This window comes from Cherax quadricarinatus, chromosome 30, assembly GCF_038502225.1.
Source record: "Cherax quadricarinatus isolate ZL_2023a chromosome 30, ASM3850222v1, whole genome shotgun sequence".
NCBI lineage: Eukaryota > Metazoa > Arthropoda > Malacostraca > Decapoda > Parastacidae > Cherax > Cherax quadricarinatus.
The window spans coordinates 21,096,809-21,121,926 of record NC_091321.1 but is presented as its reverse complement, the minus strand read 5'-3'; the positions used below and the strand labels follow the sequence as shown (position 1 = coordinate 21,121,926).

Sequence of the window (25,118 nt, the reverse complement as noted above, 5' to 3'; positions counted from 1 at the left end):
TTGGTTACGTTACGTGGACGACGTCCTCGTAATAACTTCAGGCAAGGCTCAACGCAGTTGAACCGGCGATCCAGTTTACACTAGAAGAAGAGTCCAATGACAAGCTACCTTTCCTCGACGTCCTCATTCACAAAGTAGACAACAACCTAAGATTTCAAGTTTATCGGAAACCCACCAATAAAAATGATCTCACACACTTCTATTCCAGTCAAGATACCAAGACCAAAAGAGGCATCATCATCGGGTTTTTCCTAAGAGCATACCGAATTTGTAGTCCTGAGTTTCTTGACGAGGAATGTATATACATTCACCAAACATTCACTGAGTTACATTTTCCTTCTTTTTTCATCAAAGACTGCAAGAAAAGAGCTCTTCAGATCATTAATTCTCCACGCATCAACACCACTCCCAACAAAGTTATAATTCTTCCCAACAGCCAGGTTGCACTGAACGTCTCAAAAGTACTTTCACAAGCTAACACCAGAGTCGCCATCGCTTCTAGCACTTCAATAAAGGATCTAACCAGGACAAAATCCAAGCACCACGAACCAGTCAATGCAGGAGTTTACACTATACCCTGTGGAGGCTGTGACAAGATTTACGTAGGCGAAACAGCAAGAATCCTCGACACCCGCCTCAATGAACACATTTACGCATGTAGGAACGATAACTTGAACAACGCCTGTGTACAACACCGAAATTCCACCAATCATCTCATGAAATTCAGAGGCGCCCAATTAGTGATCAAAGAAACTAATTTCCGCAGACGCAAGTGCCTCGAATCAGCACTGATCGCTGTTTCGAATACAATTAAACAAAACAACGGCAGCTTCACCATCTCCGAAGTCTTAGCAAGAATCCTCCTGAAAACAGTAAACCCTGCCATCACATAGTCTCTATTGTTATACTACACAAAGCACATTACAGAGAGTGAACACTGAAACAAGCTGCCTCTTTCCAGTCTATATTTGTCCAACCTATTTTTATGTTACCCAAGTAATAGCTTTTATATCCTTTTACTCATGTACGAATTAATTGCTCTACCATATTGTATTACTTTTGTCACTACTACTACTACTACCACTAGTGAACATCGAAATGGTACCTCACTAGTATTGCACCTCACTCTGAGCCTTTATATACCCTCTGTGTCCATGTATTGTTTGTGATGAATGGTTTGAAAAACCGACAAGTTGAAGATTGAGACACTTATACAGCATAGGGCCGTAGACGTGGCTTATATACTGTAGTGAGGTGAGGTAAAGCAGGCGGAGGCGGGGTCATAGTGGTACCATCCACTAGTCGAAGTAGGTCTTCGTCCAGACACTGCAGCATCATGGGATCTTGTTACAAAGAATTCTTCAACACTTGTTCAACCTTTGGACGAAGACCTACTTCGACTAGTGGATGGTACTACTATGACCCCACCTCCGCCTGCTTCACCTCACCTCACTACAGTATATAAGCCACGTCTACGGCCCTATGCTGTACATTCTACAAGATTGATGGACTGAACACATCGACTCCAGGCTGAGGGACTGATTACCTCATACTCCTCTCCTTACGCCTTCCTCTTTGTATTGGACTGATGAAGCCACTGTGTGGCGAAACGTTTCCTGAATAAAGATTCCCATATGCTGCATAAGTGTCTCAATCTTCAACTTGTCGGTTTTTCAAACCATTCATCACAACTGTCAGACACTGCAGCATCATGGGATCTTGTTACAAAGAATTCTTCAACACTTGTTCAACCTTTGGACGAAGACCTACTTCGACTAGTGGATGGTACCACTATGACCCCGCCTCCGCCTGCTTCACCTCACCTCACTACAGTATATAAGCCACGTCTACGGCCCTATGCTGTACATTCTACAAGACTGATGGACTGAACACATCGACTCCAAGCTGAGGGACTGATTACCTCATACTCCTCCTCTCCTTACGCCTTCCTCTTTGTGGATCGAGACACTTATGCAACATATGGGAATCTTTATTCAGGAAACGTTTCGCCACACAGTGGCTTCATCAGTCCGATACAAAGTAGAAAGGCGTAAGGAGAGGAGGAGTTTGAGGTAATCAGTCCCTCAGCCTGGAGTCGATGTGTTCAGTCCATCAATCTTGTAGAATGTACAGCATAGGGCCGTAGACGTGGCTTATATACTGTAGTGAGGTGAGGCGAAGCAGGAGGAGGTGAGATCATAGTGGTACCATCCACTAGTCGAAGTAGGTCTTCGTGCAAAGGTCGGACAAGTGTTGAAGAATTCTTTGTAACAAGATCCCATGATGCTGCAGTGTCTGACAGTTGTGATGAATGGTTTGAAAAACCGACAAGTTGAAGATTGAGACACTTATGCAACATATGGGAATCTTTATTCAGGAAACGTTTCGCCACACAGTGGCTTCATCAGTCCGATACAAAGTAGAAAGGCGTAAGGAGAGGAGTTTGAGGTAATCAGTCCCTCAGCCTGGAGCATCATGGGATCTTGTTACAAAGAATTCTTCAACACTTGTCCGACCTTTGGACGAAGACCTACTTCGACTAGTGGATGGTACCACTATGATCTCACCTCCTCCTGCTACAGTATATAAGCCACGTCTACGGCTCTACAAGATTGATGGACTGAACACATCGACTCCAGGCTGAGGGACTGATTACCTCAAACTCCTCTCCTTACGCCTTTCTACTTTGTATCGGACTGATGAAGCCACTGTGTGGCGAAACGTTTCCTGAATAAAGATTCCCATATGCTGCATAAGAGTCTCAATCTTCAACATGTATTGTTTGTAATGGCTTGATAAAGCTCCTGGAGAGCGAAACGTTGCCACAATAAAATGTCACATTAGTTGCACTTGTGTCCTTTTACTTTACATATTGTCGGTAATTCTACCAACTTTATTACAATTATAATGTGCTGAGTTACGCTGTAATGCAGTAGAAGGCATTGCACTTTGTCTATCAGGAAGATTATTGGATCCGTGCACTGCTGGTGAAGTTTGTATATACTAGCATAGAGGTCCCAGAGATTATTCCTGAATCTCCAATTCCATTCCTTCAGTCCTTCCCTTTTTCCTTGCCTCACATCCCCTTCTCTGTTTCCCTTCATTCCTCTGCCTTCTTTTCTTCCCTTCTTACCTCACCAACTCAATGCTTACGTCATTCACTTGTTATTGTCCTGTGTTCAAGTTATGCTCGAGTCCTGATGTTCAATCTGACACCGGCTTCGTCTTAAGATGTACCCCGACATGTTCTAGATGCACAGATATCTAGATATGTGATCTCTCTCTCTCTCTCTCTCTCTTTCTCTCTCTCTCTCTCTCTCTCTCTCTGTAGAAAAGAAATGACACACACACACACATACACACACACACACACACACACATACACACACATATACATACACACACACACACACACACACACACACACACACACACACACACACACACACACACACACACACACAGCATCCACACACACACACGCACAGGCACACGTACGCACACACACAGTCTAAGACTCCACAAGCAGTCTGACTGCTTGTTGAGGCGGGTATTCAAACGGGACGAGGCTGAAATTTTTTCTTGAGCATAGCACTACCACAAGTGTTCTCAGATCACGAAAAACGCCTAGCTCTGCTGGGAGCGTGATCTTTGTAGAATCGATGGCTGTGTGGATAGGATGACATGTACGTTGTGTTGTCTCTTGAGGTGGGACAATGTGTCGTGGGGTCGAACCATGGCCTCCCGCAGTTTGGAAAATTATTCAAAACCACTTGTTTCTTAGTTTCATTGTTATATAAAATATATATATATATATATATATATATATATATATATATATATATATATATATATATATATATATATATATGTATATATATATATATATATATATATATATATATATATATATATATATATATATATATATATATATATATATATATATATATAACTTGTGTATGTTGATACAAGTGTTGCCTTAAGGTTCACTTTTATTACAAAATACTTTCCTTAACTAAGCAACTCTCGTTGAACTCTTTATTAGTCTTTTACGCAATAAAATGTTAGGTTTAATTGCTTCTTATCTTAAATGAGTAACTGCTTACTATTACATTCTTGAAGCTGGTTATGCAGAGACATGATTCTAGTTGTGTGTACTCACCTAATTGTGGTTGCAGGGGTCGAGACTCAGCCCCGCCTCTTCACTGACCGCTACTAGGTCCTCTCTCCCCCTGCTCCATGAGCTTTATCATACCTCGTCTTAAAACTATGTATAGTTCCTGCCTCCACTACATCGCTCGCCAGACTATTCCACTTCCTAACTACTCTATGACTGAAGAAATACTTCCTAACATCCCTTTGACTCATCTGAGTCTTCAGCTTCCAATTGTGACCCCTTGTTTCTGTGTTCCATCTCTGGAACATCCTGTTTCTGTCCACCTTGTCTATTCCACGCAGTATGTCGTTATCATGTGAGTGTGTGTGTGTGTGTGTGTGTGTGTGTGTGTGTGTGTGTGTGTGTGTGTGTGTGTGTGTGTGTGTGTGTGTTTGCTGGGAATTGGGAGATAGGGAAGTCTTTTATTGGGTAAAATTTGTGGTTGATATGAGGGCGGGTAAGTGTTTATATGGATTAAGGGTTGATTTTGGGATGAGTTATTATACCTTGTTGTTGAGGTGGAGAGGTGTGGTGCTTCTCTCTCTCCCCCTTCCCTGACTTCAACATGTCTCCCCCTACCCCTGCCACCCGTGCCCTAAATCTTTCCCACTCACCCACCTTAAACAAACACCATCATCTGTGGGCGAGAGAAAGCACTACTGCATCGATAGCTGAGCATCTTACCACCAGAGGGCTGCGTTACATGTCACTCACAGTAATAAAGAGACAAATTTCCCGTCTGTGTAAACAAAACAATAATGGCGACTTCCTGGTCGCTGAATGGCCGGCGTCGGGTCACGTGACACAACAAAAGGTCAAGGCTCAGAACGTAGGCATAGATATCATGTTTGATTTTCTTCTTCGACCCATTGTACTTCTCTGACTCATTCTTCTGTGACCCACAGGATGGGCATGAAGCACACAATAAAACTAATTTACATAAAAACTGTACTTAACAATTTCGTTAATGACAAAAAAGCTTCAAACAGCTGTGAAGAGTTTAAAAATGGAGTAAAAACCAGTTTTCATTTTTTTTCTACAAATGCAAATATCTCATATACTTTGTATTGAAATAATAAAAATTAGGGAAAAGCTATAATTACTGACATTCTGCCTATAATTAACTCTTGAGATTTTGAAAGCTAATTACTACCGATTAATTACTCATATATGTCGTGTCGAATAGGTAAAACTTGCTATTTTTGGCTTAAATAGCAACCCTCTTCTTGCCGAATAAGGCAAGCGAAAATTTGTGTATAAAATAATTTTGCAAAAATCATTCTGAACCTAGCTAAAAAAATATTCCATTGTATATTTTTATTAAGTTATTGTAAACTTATCTAAAATATATTTAGTTGGATTAGGTTAAATTAAATTGTGCTTATTATAATAAGGTCAGGTAAGTTTTCTAAGGTTCTTTTGGCACAAAATTATTATTTTTTACAGTAATATAAATGAAAAATATTTAAGCCAAGATGGCAAGTTCTGCCTATTCGGCACGACATATATATATATATATATATATATATATATATATATATATATATATATATAAATTATATTGGTTTAATTTCCAGATATAATCTATACTTAGGGATGTTTTGATACTGAAGAAGCCTGAAGGGCTCTTGATCTAAGGAATTAGAGGTATCTTACCCTTTTCTCGGGTGACATTACCTTTCAATACTCAGGAGCTGTTTTGTCCCACAGGTTTAGCGCTTTTTATTGATAATAATAATAATATAAATTTCTTTCATGTCTTGCCTTTTTAAACCTCCCCAGACTTCAGATCTCTCTCTCTCTCTCCCTGGACCTCACTTCCCTCCCTGCCTGCCTGCCTGCCTGCCTGCCTGCCTGCCTGCCTGCCTGCCTGCCTGCCTGCCTGCCTACCTGCCTGTCTGCCTGCCTGCCTGGCTACCTGCCTGCCTGTCTACCTGCCTGCCTGCCTGGCTGCCTGCCTGGCTGCTTGCCTGCCTGCCTGTCTACCTGCCTGCCTGCCTGCCTGCTTGCCTGCCTGCCTGCCTGGCTACCTACCTGCCTGGCAGCAGTGGCACTCCTGACAGTCTAGTTAGTAATACCAACAGCTTCACATTAATCCTCACCATAACTGTGATATTTCTGACGCTAGCTTTTCAATGTCTTATTTATTCACTTATCCGGACGTTGTTTATCTGCTTCCTGTCACCGTCTGATCCGGTCTCTTCCTTCTATGTGTGTGTGTGTGTGTGTACTCACCTATTTGTGGTTGCAGGGGTCGAGTCCTAGCTCCTGGCCCCGCCTCTTTACCGGTTGCTACTGGGTCCTCTCTCTCCCCGCTCCATGAGCTTTATCATACCTCGTCTTAAAACTATGTATGGTTCCTGCCTCCACTACATCACTTTCTAGGCTATTCCACTGCCTGACAACTCTATGACTGAAGAAATACTTCCTAATATCTCTCTGACTCATCTGTGTCTTCAACTTCCAATTGTGACCTCTTGATTTTGTGTCCCCTCCCTGGAACATCCTGTCTTTGTCCACCTTGTCTATTCCGCGCAGTATTTTATATGTCGTTATCATGTCTCCCCTGACCCCCCTGTCCTCTAGTGTCGTCAGGCCGATTTCCCTTAATCTTTCTTCATAAGACATTCCCCTTAGCTCTGGAACTAACCTTGTCGCAAACCTTTGTACTTTCTCTAGTTTCTTGACGTGCTTTATCAAGTGCGGGTTCCAAACAGGTGCTGCATACTCCAGTATGGGCCTGACGTACACGGTGTACAGTGTCTTGAACGATTCCTTATTAAGGTATCGGAACGCTGTTCTCAGGTTTGCCAGGCGCCCATATGCTGCAGCAGTTACCTTGAGCGAGGTTTGCAGTCTTTGGCCACCTAGCCTATACTCTGTCAGCGGTCTTCTTTGCCCTTCCCCTATCTTCATGACTTTGCATTTGGCGGGATTAAATTCGAGAAGCCAGTTGCTGGACCAGGTGTCCAGTCTGTCCAGTGTGTGAGTGTGTGTGTGTGTGTGTGTGTGTGTGTGTGTGTGTGTGTGTGTGTGTGTGTGTGTGTGTGTGTGTGTGTAGTCACCTAACTGTGGTTGCAGGGGTCGTTACTCAGCTCCTGGCCTGGTGTGTGTGGATGTGTGTAGTTACAGAGTTGTGTTTGTGGGGAGGGGATCGAGTTTCAGCTCCTGACCCTGCTTCGTAAACTGTAATCGCAGATACTACTGGTTCCTGGCCTGTTGGGCCCTCTTACCATACCTGCTCTTGAAACTGTGTACTGAGTTTACCTCTACCACTTCTGGCTTATTTTATTTACCCCCAGAAACTAAAAAATAAAGTATTTTCTAACATCCTTGTGGCTTAACTGTGTCTTTAACTTCCATCTGAGTATCTTTAATGTCGTTATTGTGTCTCCCCGAATCCTTCTTTCCTGTAAAATCGTCACGATCAGTTCCTTTAATATCTCTTAATAACTCCCCCATCCCCAGTATTGTTCTTCACTTCCACCTCCCTCATCCCCACCAACTCCCTCACCCCCACCTTCTCATTCACCCCACCTTCTCCCTCACCACCACCTTCTCCCTCACCACCACCTTCTCCCTCACCCCACCTTCTCCCTCACCCCACCTTCTCCCTCATCCCCACTTTCACCCTCACCCCCACCTTCTCCCAAACCCCCATCTTCTCATTCACCCCACCTTCTCCCTCACCCCCACCTTCTTCCTCACCCCACCTCCCTCACACCCACCTCCCTCACACCCACCTCCCTCACCCCCACCGCCCTCTCCCCCACCTCCCTCACCCCCATCATCTACCTCATCCCCACCTTCTCCCTCACCCCCACCATCTACTTCACCCCCACCTTCTCCCTCACCCCCACCATCTACCTCACCCCCACCTTCTCCCTCACCCCCACCATCTTCCTCACCCCCTTTCTCCCTCACCCCCACCATCTACCTCACCCCCACCTTCTCCCTCACTCCCACCATCTACCTCACCCCCACCTTCTCCTTCACTCCCACCTCTCACATAATCACATGAGAGCAGTATCTCAGGATCAACACTTGAATTTAATCTATCATGATCACAATAGCGAGTGACCTTTGACCTTTGTCTGGAATCTAGGGCGCAGGCGCGGAGATCACCTGACACTCAGATGCAGGCACGGGGCCAACCGACACTCAGATACAGGCATGAGATCAATGGACACTCAGATGCAGGCACGGGGTCAACTGACACTCAGATGCAGGCACACATGATGTAGTCCTACTGGCCTCTGTCATCAACAGCCTGGTTGAACAGACACTCAGTAAATCAGCTTGGCCAAAGACTGGGCTGGTAGAGGAGGAAACCCCTCGAAGACAGTGACAGGCAAATAACAGGCATTATTGTTATTAATTATATTTTATTATGACACTGGCCGATTCCCACCAAGGCAGGGTGGCCCGAAAAAGAAAAACTTTCACCATCATTCACTCCATCACTATCTTGCCAGAAGGGTGCTTTACACTACAGTTTTTAAACTGCAACATTAACACCCCTCCTTCAGAGTGCAGGCACTGTACTTCCCATCTCCAGGACTCAAGTCCGGCCTGCCGGTTTCCCTGAACCCCTTCATAAATGTTACTTTGCTCACACTCCAACAGCACGTCAAGTATTGTTATTAATATTAATAATAATTGAGTTAAGATGTCCCTAGTGTTGTTATGGTAAGACTGAGATGTCAGTTGCAAGCAGAGTTGTGAGGTCGAATGTGTGTGTGAAGACAAGGCAAGTGAACATTGCAAGTCATTCTCTGAGTGAACACCTTCCTTACCTCTCTCTCTCTCTCCCTTCCTGTCTACCCACATTTCTTATCTCCCTCTCTCTCATTTTCTATCTACCCACAACATTTCTTCTCTCTCTCTCTCTCTCTCATCCTCTCTACCCACAACCTTTCTTCCTTCTCTCGTCTTGTCTACCATCATAGTCAGTGTTATGATAATAATTTGACATCTCTATGGGAAAAAAACAGGCGGAGTAGGAAGGACTAAAGAAGAAAACAGTTGGCACCGCATGTTTAAAGGCACCATTAGTGGCACTGTTAGTAGGGCTGTCTGTGTGTGTCTCTCTCAGCTCTGGTTACTGAGAAAATATTTAGAGAGGACCAGTTAATGACAACATATTGGCATTCAAGTGGGAAGGAGGGGGGGAGGGAAGACGGGAGGGGAGGGGGGGGAGGGTTGAGGATGGAAATATTGAGGGAGAGAATGTCCATCAGTAGTAGAATGTACCGACAAGTATGTTGATAAGAAATAATATATTGTTTGTTATTGAGGAGACGTTTCGCTCATCCAAGACTTTAACAATTCTCACCAAGAGGAACTGGATAAAATCAATGGTGGTTGAAACATCTTCTCAATAAACTGTCGTAAATCACACTTTGTATCTTATTAACAGAGGGAAAGAGGAATACAGGAGTGAAGGAGGAAGGTAAGGAAAGAGGGATATTAGGAAGAAAGATGAAGAGGGGGAGGAGAGGAGAGAAGCGTTCACGAGGAAATGGAAAGAACTATGGAGGAAGCTAAAGAAGTGAAAAGAGGAGGCAGGGGGTGGAAAAGTAGGAGAGGAAGGAGGAAGGAAGTTGGGCATCAATGAAAAAATGTAAGGAAAAAAGCAACGAAGCTAATTATCAACTCGCATTTCAAACACTGTTTCACTTATACAGACGGTGCAAATGTGGGCACCCACAGCCTCGGAAAAGTAAATGAATAATGACCAAGAAAACCACGGAACGGGTGGGGGTTGAACCCCATGGCGAGTGAGTTGTAAAACTCCATCCCAGTGCGTAAGCCACTGGGCCAGCTGGATCTAATAAGATTCATCCAACTAGGTATATTTATACACCATAGGGAGGTTAGCACGGGCCACCACTGTGACCACAAATGCGAGTTTTTACAGATGAATCTCCCCCTAGCGTAGCTGTGGCAAACTCTAGCTCAAGTCACCTCTAAACCGCCATCATGACTCAAGAAATCATAATAACACGATTGGTTGATCTGGAAATAGTCAAATGCTTTGTTTGTTCAGGTGAAAGGTTTTAACCAGCACACAGATTCATACAGATTTATGCATCCCTTTGATCAACTGATCCATCCTTTCTAAATGATCAAACCATCAGTCAATTTTATATTTCATTCCGTTTTTTGTCTTTAATTTCTTCACCACCTTATTCTGTACATAATATTCCTGCCATTCTCGGTTCTAAGCACGTCATCTCCACTACCTTCAGCCTCTTCCAACCAGCGACATTCAAACCTTATGTCTTACATTTATACGAAATATCTGACGCTACTCTACTACATCACCTCTTACACATCCATCAACAATCCTTCTACAGACTGAAGACAGATGGAGTGTTGAACTCAACTAATCTTCTTTGCCTCATCTATTCTGTGAGTCACCTCATCTTTCATACACCCATTTGTCGTCATATCGTCTCTCTCGAGGGTCTAAAGAAATGAACTCCTTCCATGTTCTGATATCCAATATTTCATTGTCTAAACTTGTTACTCTCATCACCTTGCACTTCCTGTGTTGGCTTTCAACATCCTTCTTCTACACCACCTTCAAAACTCCTGCACAAACTTTTATCATTTTTCTGAGTCTCCCAAAAGCAATGATTCTCCAGCAAGAAACAACTGTGACAACTCCCACTCTATATCAGAGTCATTATCTTTTAAGCCAGCACCGCCTCTCAAAACCCTTAATATTTACATGCTTTAAAAATACACCTTTAAAAAATACTCTACAACCAATGAGACATCACGCATCCCCGTCTAAGGTAAACTTTCAGTGAAAAATCTCCGCTACTCTCCTACATATTCTAACCTCTTCCTCACTCTCGCAAAACTTTACAACATGTACCAGCTTATAACTAATCCACGCACCTACACCACCTGCCGCATTACTTCCCTATCCACCTTATCCCCCCAGAAATACTAATTGATAAAAACGGCAAAGAGTTCCTTATCGTAAATATTGGTCACTCATATGCTTAATGTAAATGCACTTGATGAACCTGTCTTATTCCCTTCTTAAATTGTCCTTGTTCTACGTTATATCCTCCATAGATCTCACCAGATGTTGGCCAGAGGAAAGCAGAATAATGTTGGGCTGGGTGGGGGTATGTCTGTAAGCAGTAACTCAAGAGTTTATATCACTCTGGAACATAATGGCTGCGTTTATGTAATATGAGCGACTTAGGTCAGTAAGATGCCTTAATTACGGATGTGTGTGTGTGTGTGTTTGTGTGTACTCACCTAGTTGTGGTTGCAGGGGTCGAACCATAACTCCTGGCCCCGCCTCTTCACTGGCCGCTACTGGGTCACTCTCCCTGCATCATGAGCTTTATCATACCTCTTCTTAAAGCTATGAATGGATCCTGCTTCCACTACATCGCTTCCCAAACTATTCCACTTCCTGACTACTCTGTGACTGAAGAATACTTCCTAACATACCTGTGATTCATCTGAGTCTTCAACTTCCAACTGTGTCCCCTTGTTGCTGTGTCCCATCTCTGGAACATTCTGTCTCTGTCAATTTCTCTCAGTATTTTATATGTCGTTATCATGTCCCCCCCCCTATCTCTCCTGTTTTCCAGTGTCGTCAGGTCGATTTCCCTTAACCTCTCCTCGTAGGACATACCCCTTAGCTATGGGACTAGTCTTGTTGCAAACCTTAGCACTTTCTCTAGTTTCTTTACGTGCTTGGCTAGATGTGGGTTCCAAACTGGTGCCGCATACTCCAATATGGGCCTAACGTACACAGTGTACAGGGTCCTGAACGATTCCTTATTAAGATGTCGGAATGCTGTTCTGAGGTTTGCTAGACGCCCATATGCTGCATCAGTTATTTGGTTGATGTGTGCCTCAGGAGATGTGCCTGGTGTTATACTCACCCCAAGATCTTTTTCCTTGAGTGAGGTTTGTAGTCTCTGGCCCCCTAGACTGTACTCCGTCTGCGGTCTTCTTTGCCCTTCCCCAGTCTTCAAGACTTTGCACTTGGTGGGGTTGAACGACAGGAGCCAATTGCTGGACCAGGTCTGCAGCCTGTCCAGATCCCTTTGTAGTTCTTCCTGGTCCTCGTGTGTGTGTGTGTGTGTGTGTGTGTGTGTGTGTGTGTGTGTGTGTGTGTGTGTGTGTGTGTGTGAGTGTGTGTGTGTGTGTGTGTGTGTGTGTATGTACATTTACAAAGGGTTCAGTACATTCACAGTTACACGTCCATAAGTTAGAGAAGAGAGCACTTAGGCATGCATGCACCATGCTGAGAGTGCATGCGTGCGTGTTCTTGCTTCATACACCTACACGCACGTCCCTCACTCCTCCCCTCCCTCTCACCCAAATATCCTCAGTGCCCCACTGAAGTCTCCCAGTTCAGACTGATACATTTCAACACCTTGTATGGGCACCATCTTGGATGACGGAATACGACAGCAAAACACACCTAGCTTTTCTTCCCTCTGTAATTATCATATAGAATAAGGTGGCAGCACACTGCAGATATATCCAATTTTGTTAAAAAAAATTCTTCTCTAGATAATTAAATCTACTGAACGTTCTCGGTGCCTAGTAATTGGTCTAGCCCTCCAATGGGCTCATGATTAAAAAAGTGGTTTTGGTCTGGCCTCCGGTGGTTCTGCAGACCTGAGGTGGTTCTTGGATGGGAGGTTTATCTGCGGGATGGTTCGAATCTTTCATTCTCACAGCTGAGTATCCAAAAGGGGTCTTGATTTCTATTAAGTTCACTGGCTCTGGGAGGCATACTTGAAGCTGATTGGTTTCTCCCAAAAGTCCGTGAAGTGCCATTGGTTCCTTTATCCACTCATAACATCTAAACACTCACAACATAATTAAATTATTTCACTTTGACGCCGTGAGATTATTAGTTTGTACATGATTTCAGAGGATCGATGTGATTGGCCCTGGATCAGCTTTCTGGAAATTAAATCTCAAATGTGATTGGTTGCAGCAGCGCGAGACGCTTCCCAGGAAGCTCATTGGTTCCTTCGCGACTTGGCTTGAAAATGAGATTGACTTTACTTTGAGCGAAAGAATATATCTCTGAGTTTCTGTTGGTTGATAGGGTTCGCATTCTAAGCTCCCATTGGTCGATAAGCTCCGCAAAACATGAAATGCTATAAGATCATTGACTCCCAGAAGGAAAGGAGGATCCGGTGAGAGTTCCCGATATCGCCATTGTTGGGTAGTTTAGGTGGAGGTGATCCCAAGGTAGTTCCCAGGTGGTTCCCAGGTGGTTCCCAGGTGGTTCCCAGGTGGTTCCCAGGTGGGTCTTAGGTGGAAGGTAATGGGTGGAGCGTGACTAGGTGAGGTCATTAGTATTTTACCAACAACCTGGTGACTGATGGACCATTGGGTACCCTTAATTATGAAGTCATTTCCCCAACCAGTAGCTGTGTCAGTTCAATTCCGTTTATTTATAGAAACAGTGCAAGTAGAGACAGTGGAACTGAGGACTCTGTAGGAAGTGGAGACAGTGGAATAGGGGACTCTGTGGACAAGGTCAGTGGTATCCTGGCGGCTGGAAGCGGGAATGAACCCATTATTTGCTTGAGTGCTGTGGGAAAACAATGTCAAGAACGCTCGAAGCGATGAGTTACTGAAAAGGTTCAAGAAGGCAAGTGATATAATTAAAGAAAAGGGAGGTACACTTGTGATAAATGGTAGCTTGCCAAGGATGAGAGTCGTAACGACGAGTGGCTGTGTAAGTACCGTCAGTATTCCAAGGTAAAGTTTATCAGCTGGGACGCATATTGTGATAACAAGTTATGTTTGCAAGGGATGGAATTCGTTTTTTTTTTTTTACCACAAATCAATTTTTCAGGCTAAGAACTATTATCCCACTAGTTCATGTTAAAGCCCAGTCCTATCAAAGGTATACTGTTACCCCGTCTTTCATGGCTGGGAGACAGAAGTCTTAGGTGTGTCAGAAGAGAGGGTTAACAGTGGTCCGTCGGGGTGTTTTAATTACTTTGTGACAGTGCTCAGGAAAATTATTATAATAATTTGGAAAATGTGGACGGGTTTGGTGAAAATGTCATGACGTTTTGTGAAACAGAAACCAGTGTTGAAGTTGTGGAACAGTGTGGGAAGAAAAGAGGTTGAGTTACTGATTATGAAGGAAAACAAACATGTAGATTAGCTTCTCAGGTGGGTAAAAATTAAAGAGTAAAGAGAAAGTAAAGAAAAAAAAACAGATGGATGATGCAAGAAAATAACTTTTCCAAAATTTATTATACTAAGAGTCACAGACCTTGGAATAAAATTGATGAAGATTAATTGTATGTACAAGAAACAGATATATTATTAAAATTACCGAAACATTGATGTAAACACTGAGGATCTACCTCCCACATTCAACACTGATGGAAACAAAAAACGAAATGGAGTAGCCCTTTATGTAGAAAAAAAATTAATGTTGACTCAAATATATATAAAGCCTGAGGGAACTGAAACCGAATCTATATGGTGCATATTTGTGAGGGAAATGAAAATCAGATTTTAAGAGTACAATAAGAATGTGAAGGTCTCAAGATATGAAAATGTAGTTATACAAGAAGACTTTAATTTTAGCCAAACTGACTGGAATTCTTTGATTGGAAATCTAGTATGAAAGGACTTCATTGAGACAGTCTAGAAATTTTTCTAAAGCAATTTGTGCCTTCATAAAAGTAGAGTAGATGCATGAGGATGGAAGAGTCTATAGTGGTGGCAGAAGTAAGGTGCAGCAGATGGAGACGGCGTCACAGGTGAGCGGGGCCCACTAGTGGAAATAGGCCATGTCAATAACTGATTTAGCAATAGAATTGTAGAAGACATCCTCGATTAGGTTAGAAAACGATGTGCACGAGTTGTCAACATGCCTGGTCCCGACCTCACACATCATGATTCATATCATTACTTAATAAACAATGTTTTTCTCTACACTAAGAAGGATGTGAAGCCCTACAAAGCCTTGATGCAAACCAGTATTTTGTTTCACGCTATGAAACAAGCCTACGTCAGTAACAAGTACAAGCACTGGTGGTGTACGGGTCATATGTAGTCTAAATGACATTCATGTAGTCGACTGGATTTAAACTAATTAACAAAAGTTTCGATAGGAGTGTTTGTCTAAGTGTGCATATAAGCTGAAATTTTAATGTTAGTCAATAGTTTAGGGAATCAAATAGTCTTGAACAAGGGTGTGCAGTTTATATACAGTATTTTGTCCACTCCCATTCTACCTCACGGCAGAAATTCATTTCCATCATCTTAGAAAAGTCTGTAAAATGTTAGATTTGTATTATCATCTTGTACATTATAACACAACAAGAACTGTCCATCACAGAGGTACAGAAGGACAAGAGAAATCTCTTATGTAAGCAGAGTATGCATACGTGGTTGTCAGTGGAGCTGATGTGTAATATGGCAGCTAAAACACTGGCCAGTAACCAGTGAAGTAACAAGCAAAACTTGGATACTTTCCTGGTGCACTCTGTTATCCAGTGAATGCCTCTCAGATTCCTTTCTTTAAAGAACTACAATGAGAATCCGATCCTGAATGTAATCACTAAGGTGTGGAATGGAGCCAGGGATTCCTAGTACTTATAGTTATGCCAGGAGGTATTTTTAATTAATTTCTGGAGCCTGAGCTGCTAGAACCTTGAACACGCTCTACTCATCCTGTGAGCGGCAGTGTTAAAGAAAGCTCTCTAAGAGGTCACAGCCACGCTTTATCATATCATAGTGGATATAATTATATATCTGGGATATTACAGAGGCCTTTCATAATTGCACTATCATTATATAGCTGTAATTACGTAGCTGATGTAGTACGCGGATGAGGTCTCAAAACTTCCGACAAGTTATCATTAAGACAGAAGTTGGTGGGTCACTTCCCTACCAGTTATAATCGTGGAAATGTGAACGTTTTCTGGCGCTGCCAGATGTGTTCCCGCCGTTTGTGTTAATTTACTTATTAGCGATCAAATTTAAGTCTTTATAGGAGAGTGTAACGTAAAATAACGAACCCAACTTAATTTAACCTAATCGAAACTAGCTAAAAGTGAACACAAGAATATTTGTAAATTTAAGTGGAACATCGAGAAAGTGGCGTAATAAAATGAACGAGAGGAGAGACTGGTGAGTAGTAACAGCCTGATTGATCAGACAGTGACCAGGAACCTGACCTTTGGCTGGGCTGCAGGAGAAAGACTCTCGACACCGGTCACAGGTATCTCTTGTGTTATGGGAGTAACATTAAAGATTCTTAACTGTCACCGCTGTATAGCCCTTGTGGCTTTGCGCTTCTTTTTGATTATAATAATAATTAACTGTCACCAGTGTTTTAGGGAAAGAAGATTCCCGTCTACATCTCTCTCTCATCTTCCATCACTTCCTATCTTACCTCTCATCCTTGGTCGCTTCCTCTTTTTTTTTTTCACAGGGTTTGACAAGGTTAAGGATCCCTAGCTTTATTGACAAGCTATTTACAGATTAAGGATTCCTAACTTTATTGACAAGCTAAGAGCTGTTACCTACATCAGCTCATTTGAAAGCATTTTTATTGTTATGAGACATATAAGTAGGGAACAGGATGAAGTTGGAGCCATCTTCTCCCTCCCATCCTCCTTCCCTCCCACCCTCCCTCCCACCTTCCCTCCCACGACCATTAAGACCATGACACAACATCTCCCACAGGTTAACAAGGTTATGAAGGGACGAACTACCTTCACATATTTTACAATCATTCAGTGTAGTTTTCCCTTCAGTGTCATATGTACACTTCTGCCACGTCTTCATGACATGTACACTTCTGCCACGTCTTCATGACATGTACACTTCTGCCACGTCTTCATGACATGTACACTTCTGCCACGTCTTCATGGCATGTACACTTCTGCCACGTCTTCATGGCATGTACACTATTGTCACGTCTTCATGACATGTACACTGCTGTCACGTCTTCATGACATGTACACTTTTGTCACGTCTTCATGACATGTACACTGCTGCCACTTCTTCATGACATGTACACTATTGTCACGTCTTCATGACATGTACACTGCTGCCACGTCTTCATGACATGTACACTTCTGCCACGTCTTCATGACATGTACACAATTGTCACGTCTTCATGACATGTACACTATTGTCACGTCTTCATGACATGTACACTGCTGCCACGTCTTCATGACATGTACACTTCTGCCACGTCTTCATGAAATGTACACTTCTGCCACGTCTTCATGACATGTACACTTCTGCCAAGTCTTCATGACATGTACACTTCTGGAAATATAAACACATATGCAGTATAATGTGATCCTTTATTGACTACGTTTCGCCCACACAGTGGGCTTTTTCAAGTCACAAACAGAACTACCTGGGGTGGAAGGAACGCGAGTATTTATAGTCCGGTTCAGAGTGCTGAGGTCAGGTGAAGAATGCTGCATCTGATGATGTACCGAGTGGGGTTATAGAGTCTAAAAACTTGGGTAGCTTGGAAAGGAGATTGGATAAGTTTGTGAGCAGACCTTCTACAGTGTTCTTATGTGGGATAGCGATGAAGAAGTTTCTTGGCAAGTGGTTCAGCTATGTTATAGAAGCCACTATTCTGGTCGAAGTTGTCGGATATGGAAATAAGTGATGATTCCAGGATTCTTCGGTATTGAGTGTTGTCTTCTGTGGCGATAAGTCTTGAGTTTCTGTAGTTTATCAAGTGGTTGTGTGAATTACGGTGTTGTACGCAGGCATTCCTTGTGTCGTCAGACCTGCTTGCGTATTGGTGTTCTGAAATACGTGTTTGGAGGTCCCTTGATGTTTCGCCCACGTATAACTTGTTGCAGTCATTACAAGGGATTATGTATACCCCTGCAGAGGGTGGAAGCTTGTCCTGTCTATCGCTGGTAATGTCCTTGATGGTCGTGGTTGTGGAGGTAGATACTTGAAATGAGGTATTGGAAAAGATGTTGGAAACGTGTTTGGCAATGGAGTTGGTGGGGAGGACTATGTATCTCTTCTCGGCAGTGTCTTCTCTGGGTGTGTTGAAGATGTTTAATGCCCGTCGTCTGCAGTCTCTGATGAAGTGACGAGGATAGTGGAGTTTAGAAAATACTTGTTCAATCATCGTGCATTCTTCTTTAAGAAACTCATTGCTGCAGATTCTGAGTTCACGCAGGAAGAAGCCTATAATTACACCACGTTTGGTTTTGGTGTCGTGGTGAGAGTAAAAGTGGAGAAGATCGTTTTGGTTGGTGGGTTTTCGATAGACTTTAAAACGAAGTTCGTGGTCAGCTTTGCAAAGCAGAATATCAAGGAAAGGAAGAGTGTTGTCGACTTCTTCTTCAAGTGTGAACTGGATTGAAGGCTCGACCTGGTTGAGCTTGTCTTGGAGAGCTTTAACATTGAAGCGTTTAGGAGTTATGAGGAGAAAGTCGTCAACATAACGGAGCCAGGTGACAGACGAAGGAATAATGGTGGAGAAACGTTCGGCTTCTAGATGTTCCATGTATAGGTTCGCCAGGACCGCACTGAGTGGCGAACCCATGGGTAGTCCAAAAGTCTGCTGAAAGAGGTGATTTTCGAAAGAGAAACACGTAAAGCCAACACATAGTTCAACAAGGTCGATGAAATCGCTGGCTGGAATGGGAAGATCAAGTGAATCGTCAATTTTCCTGCGTAAGAGATCGATGGCTTGTGTAGTAGGTACTTTGGTGAATAGGGAAGTCACGTCAAGGCTGGAAAGTTTCTTGTTCCTGATGTTGATGTTGCGAATGCGATTGAGAAGATCACCCGATCAGTCCAGCACATCTCAAACACTCTCCAGACTGAGGGACTGACCACCTCAAAACTTTAAGGGTGATGGACTGATTACATCGTCTTCAAGTATCTTCTGCTTCTATCAACTTTTCTGTACTCGACTGAAGAAGCCTACTGTGTAGGCGAAACGTTTCAAAATAAAGATACCTAACTGTTGCATATGTGTCTTACCTAACAATCTGTCGGTATTTTATACCATTTTAATGTTCAACTTCAACCAGAATAGTGGCTTCTATAACATAGCTGAACCACTTGCCAAGAAACTTCTTCATCGCTATCCCACATAAGAACACTGTAGAAGGTCTGCTCACAAACTTATCCAATCTCCTTTCCAAGCTACCCAAGTTTTTAGACTCTATAACCCCACTCGGTACATCATCAGATGCAGGATTCTCCACCTGACCTCAGCACTCTGAACCGGACTATAAATACTCGCGTTCCTTCCACCCCACCCTTCCACCTTCCACCCTGTTTGTGACTTGAAAAAGCCCACTGTGTGGGCGAAACGTAGTCAATAAAGGATCACATTATACTGCATGTGTGTTTATATTTCCACTGTGTCGGTATTTTATACCATTTATTTCCATGTACACTTCTGCCACGTCTTCATGACATGTACACTTCTGTCACGTCTTCATGACATGTACACTTCTGTCACGTCTTCGTGACATGTACACTTCTGTCACGTCTTCGTGACATGTACACTTCTGCCACGTCTTCATGACATGTACACTTCTGCCACGTCTTCATGACATGTACACTTCTGCCACGTCTTCGTGACATGTACACTGCTGCCACGTCTTCATGACATGTACACTTCTGCCACGTCTTTGTGACATGTACACTGTTGTCACGTCTTCGTGACATGTACACTGTTGTCACGTCTTCGTGACATGTACACTGTTGTCACGTCTTCATGATATGTACACTTCTGTCACGTCTTAATGACATGTACACTGTTGTCACGTCTTCATGGCATGTACACTATTGTCACGTCTTCATGACATGTACACTGTTGTCACGTCTTCATGACATGTACACTGTTGTCACGTCTTCATGATATGTACACTGTTGTCACGTCTTCATGACATGTACACTGTTGTCACGTCTTAAGAACATAAGAAAGAAGGAACACTGCAACAGGCCTACTGACCCATGCGGAGCAGGTCCATGTCCCCCCCCCCCCGGATTATCCCAATAACCCACCCAGTCTGGTCATCCCCACTCAAGAATAGAGCACGGCACCAGACCCAGCAGGCACATGCTAGTCAGGTCCAACTCACACCCACCCACACCCACTCATGTATTTATCTAACCTATTTTTAAAACTACACAACGTTTTAGCCTCAATAACTGTACTCGGAAGTTTGTTCCACTCATCCACAACTCTATTACCAAACCAGTGATTTCCTATATCCTTCCTGAATCTGAATTTTTCCAACTTGAAACCATTGCTGCGAGTCCTGTTTTGGCTGGAAATTTTCAGCACACTATTTACATCCCCTTTATTTATTCCTGTTTTTCATTTATACACCTCGATCATATCCCCCCTAATTCTACGCCTTTCGAGAGAGTGCAGATTCAGGGCCCTCAGTCTATCCTCATAGGGAAGATTTCTGATGTTAAGACACATGTGCAACACCTGGGTATCTTTATTGTAGACGTTTCGCCATCCAGTGGCTTTACAATACAAATTCTAAGACATAACTTGAAGACAGTAGAACTATGTACAGAAGATGAGGTAATCAGTCCCTCAACCTAGGAGTAGGTGCGAAGAGCAGCATAGTCGTGGAGATTCTGAAGCAGAAGAAAGAATCCTGGCGCTTATATAGTAACGTCAGGTGTAGCAGACGAGGGCATATTCACTGGTAGGCGGGATTCCCCAGTGGAAGTAGGTCCTTCCCAAAGAGATGGGTTAGTAGTAGTAGTAGTTGTCGTAGTCGTGAAGGTTATGTACATGTCCTCAGAATTAAGATTCCATGATGTTGCAGTGTCTGACAAGTTGTGTACGAATGGTATATAATACCGACAAGTTGAGATTAAGACACATGTGCAACACCTGGGTATCTTTATTGTAGACGTTTCGCCATCCAGTGGCTTTACAATACAAATTCTAAGACATAACTTGAAGACAGTAGAACTATGTACAGAAGATGAGGTAATCAGTCCCTCAACCTAGGAGTAGGTGCGAAGAGCACCATAGTCGTGGAGATTCTGAAGCAGAAGAAAGGACCCTGGTGCTTATATAGTAACGTCAGGTGTAGCAGACGAGGGCATATTCAACTAGTTCTAGTTGAATATGCCTCTCTTTTGACCAATGAGATGTTTTAATCTATTGTTCATCCATTTGGGATCAGTTTTGTTAGATCTAATTTCCCTACTCGGAACAAAAGCTGTCTGGGCAGCTAGAACTATGCTCTGAAAAACGTCATATTGGCAACCAAGATCACCTACCTGACCCATAGTCAGGACATCCCAATTTAGCCCTCCCAAGTAATTTTTCAGTCCCATGAAGTCGGCCAAGCGAAAATCTGGGACAGAGATTTGATTGCAGTTATCTGGGTAATTCCATGATATATTGAAACTAAGTGATTTATGATCACTTTCCCCAAGCTCATCATTAACCTCAAGATTATTAATTAGTGAATCTTTGTTGGCAAGAACCAAGTCAAGCAGATTGTTTCCTCTAGTTGGTTCCGTCACAACCTGTTCTAAAAAGCAATCCTGAACCGTATCAAGAAAGTCACTAGACTCAAGATTTCCTTTCATATTGTTCCAATCAATTTGTCTAAAATTAAAATCTCCCATTATCACAACATTTTCATATCTAGATGCCTTATGAATTTCGTCCCATAACAGCTTACTGCACTCCCTATCAAGCCATACCCCGGCCGGGATTGAATCCGCGGTCAGAGAGTCTCAAAACTCCAGACCGTCGCGTTAGCCACTGGACCAGCTAGCCACAATAAGATTCGTCCAACTAGGTATATTTCTACACCATAGGAAGGTTAGCATAGGCACCACTGTGACCACAAATGCAAGTTTTTACAGACGAATCTCCAGCTAGCGTGGCCGTGACGAACTCTAGCTCAAGTCCCCTCACTGCCGTCAACATGACTCACGAAATCGTAATGACACGATTGCAAACAAACCATACCACGGCCGGGATTGAACCCGCGGTCAGAGAGTCTCAAAACTCCAGACCTTCGCGTTAGCCACTAGACCAGCTAGCCACAATAAGATTCGTCCAACTAGGTATATATATATATTGTGGCTAGCTGGTCTAGTGGCTAACGCGACGGTCTGGAGTTTTGAGACTGTCTGACCGCGGGTTCAATCCCGGCCGGGGTATAGTTTGTTTGCAATCGTGTCATTACGATTTCGTGAGTCATGCTCCCTATCAAAGTTTGGGGGCCTATAAATCACATCCAGAATTAATTTGTCACGTCCCTCGAGAAACTGTAGCTAAACCGATTCTGTGTTCGATGTTTCTAATCTTATATCATGTCTAAGACAACAATTTAAATTTTCTCTGACATACATCGCCACACCACCACCCTTCCTGTTGACCCTATCAGTGTGGAATAGTTTATAACCCTGTATGTTGCATTCAGAAGGCATTTCTCAATCTTTCAGGTTGAACCAGGTCTCTGTTATACCAATAATATCTATATTACCTACACTTGCAAGTAATTTTAGCTCATCTATCTTATTTCTTAGACTCCTATTATTTGTATAGTAAACCTTTAGGGAGCTAGTCACTCGTTGCCCTCTACTATCTCTCTTTGTTTGCTGATCAATTGATTTGCCATTACTAGCAACTTTATTTTGAATATTGTCTTTTAAACATATCCCTGAGGTATCCCGGTAATAACTGCTGTTTTTAACCCTAATGCTGCAGCCTGATTGTTTCCCACAAACACCCATACCTCTATAATCTATCAGTTTAAATTCCTAGACAAGTCATGAATTACCCTCTCAATTGAATTGGCTAATGCAACCACTCCATTCCCAGAGAGATGAACCCCATCCCTTGCATACATATCACGTTTGCCAAAGAAAAGATCCCAGTTTTCAATGAATGGGATTGCAAGTTCCTTGCAGTACCTATCTAGCCAGCGATTTATACCAATTGCCCTAGACATCCATTCATTGCCCACTCCCTTTCTAGACAAGATGCTACATATGACTGGGATCCCTCCCTTAGACCTAACTACTTCTATGGCTGACCTGCACTTATCCAGCAGCTCCTCTCTCCTGCCCTTCCCAATGTCATTACCCCCAGCACTAAGACAGATAATGGGCTTGTTCCCATTACCTGCCATAATATTATCCAACCTGCTGACTATGTCACCAACACCAGCTCCAGGAAGACACACTCTCTGTCTGACCTTTCTGTCTCTGTTACAAAATGCACGGTCCATATATCTTACCTGGGAATCGCCTACTATTAAAATATTCTTACCTTGATTAGCAGGGGAATCAGTGGTACCTTCAACCTCACTAACCACTGAAATACACTCGTCTTGGAGAACAGAGAATCGATTTCCTACCTTCACATCTTCTCTATTAACTCTCCTCATTTTCCTTCTTCCTGAACTGTGAACCACTTGCCACTTAAAGCGGCTGCCACTCTCACTGCTGGTGACCATTCCTGCCTTACCAGCTAAATCCTTCTCACACTCGCTCCCAGCTTCCTATTTTCCTCCTATAGAAGTAGAATCTCCTTCTTCAACACATGAACCTGGGATTCTAAAGCACTACAACAAGCCATCTTATGGGTAACAGCTCACGCTAACTCCCAAGAGCTTGGCAGGTATGACCGCACTTGACCACTGACCTTAGCATACACTGTTGTCACGTCTTCGTGATATGTATACTGTTGTCACGTCTTCGTGACATGTACACTGTTGTCACGTCTTCATGACATATACACTGTTGTCACGTCTTCGCGACATGCACACTGCTGCCACGTCTTCATGACATGTACACTGTTGTTACGTCTTCGTGACATGTACACTGTTGTCACGTGTTCATGACATGTACACTGTTGTCACGTCTTCATGACATGTACACTGTTGTCACGTCTTCATGACATATACACTGTTGTCATGTCTTCATGACATGTACACTGTTGTCACGTCTTCATGACATGTACACTTGTCACGTCTTCATGACATATACACTGTTGTCATGTCTTCATGACATGTACACTGTTGTCACGTCTTCGTGACATGTACACTGTTGTCACGTCTTCGTGACATGTACACTGTTGTCACGTCTTCATGACATGTACACTGTTGTCACGTCTTCGCGACATGTACACTGTTGTCACGTCTTCATGACATGTACACTATTGTTACGTCTTCGTGACATGTACACTGTTGTCACGCCTTCATGACATATACATTGTTGTCATGTCTTCATGACATGTACACTGTTGTCACGTCTTCATGACATGTACACTGTTGTCACGTCTTCATGACATGTACACTGTTGTCACGTCTTCATGACATGTACACTGTTGTCACGTCTTCATGACATGTACACTGTTGTCACGTCTTCATGACATGTACACTGTCGTCACGTCTTCATGACATGTACACTGTTGTCACGTCTTCATGACATGTACACTGTTGTCACGTCTTCATGACATGTACACTGTTGTCACGTCCTCATAACATGAACACGTATTTCACTACATCGCATTATTTTTCAGATTACATCGATCAGTTAACTCAAAACCCCAAAATCCTCTTTACATAGTTAAAAAGTTTAATATGACCACCACTACCACTGTTAATAATAATAATAATAATAATAATAATAATAATAATAATAATAATAATAATAATAATAATAATAATAATAACAAAATAACAATAATCACACTAATACATAACAAATCGTTCCTGCACCCGGAAGTAATTAATCGAAACCAAGATTAAATTAATCGTAATAACACGATTGTGAACGAATCACAGAACGTATGAGGCTCAAGGCCCCCCCCATGGGTGACAGGTCACAGCCACCCCCCCATGGGTGACAGGTCACAGCCACCCCCCCCATGGGTGACAGGTCACAGCCACCCCCCCCATGGGTGACAGGTCACAGCCAC

At 43.0% G+C, this 25,118-nt stretch overlaps 1 protein-coding gene across 4 annotated transcripts in view; it reads left to right on the top strand.

Moving 5' to 3' along the window:
• The window catches only part of LOC128692732 (KH domain-containing, RNA-binding, signal transduction-associated protein 2), a 607,660-nt gene that overhangs the window by 465,100 nt on the left and 117,442 nt on the right, over window positions 1-25,118 (top strand). Inside the window, exon 1 of one of the 4 annotated variants that reach the window (XM_070089991.1) lies at window positions 6,208-6,226. The exons of the other annotated variants lie outside the window; for them this stretch is intronic. The gene's annotated coding sequence lies outside the window, so the exon portion shown is untranslated. Of the gene's footprint in view, window positions 1-6,207; window positions 6,227-25,118 lie in introns of those variants that run through there. 4 annotated transcript variants of the gene reach the window in all.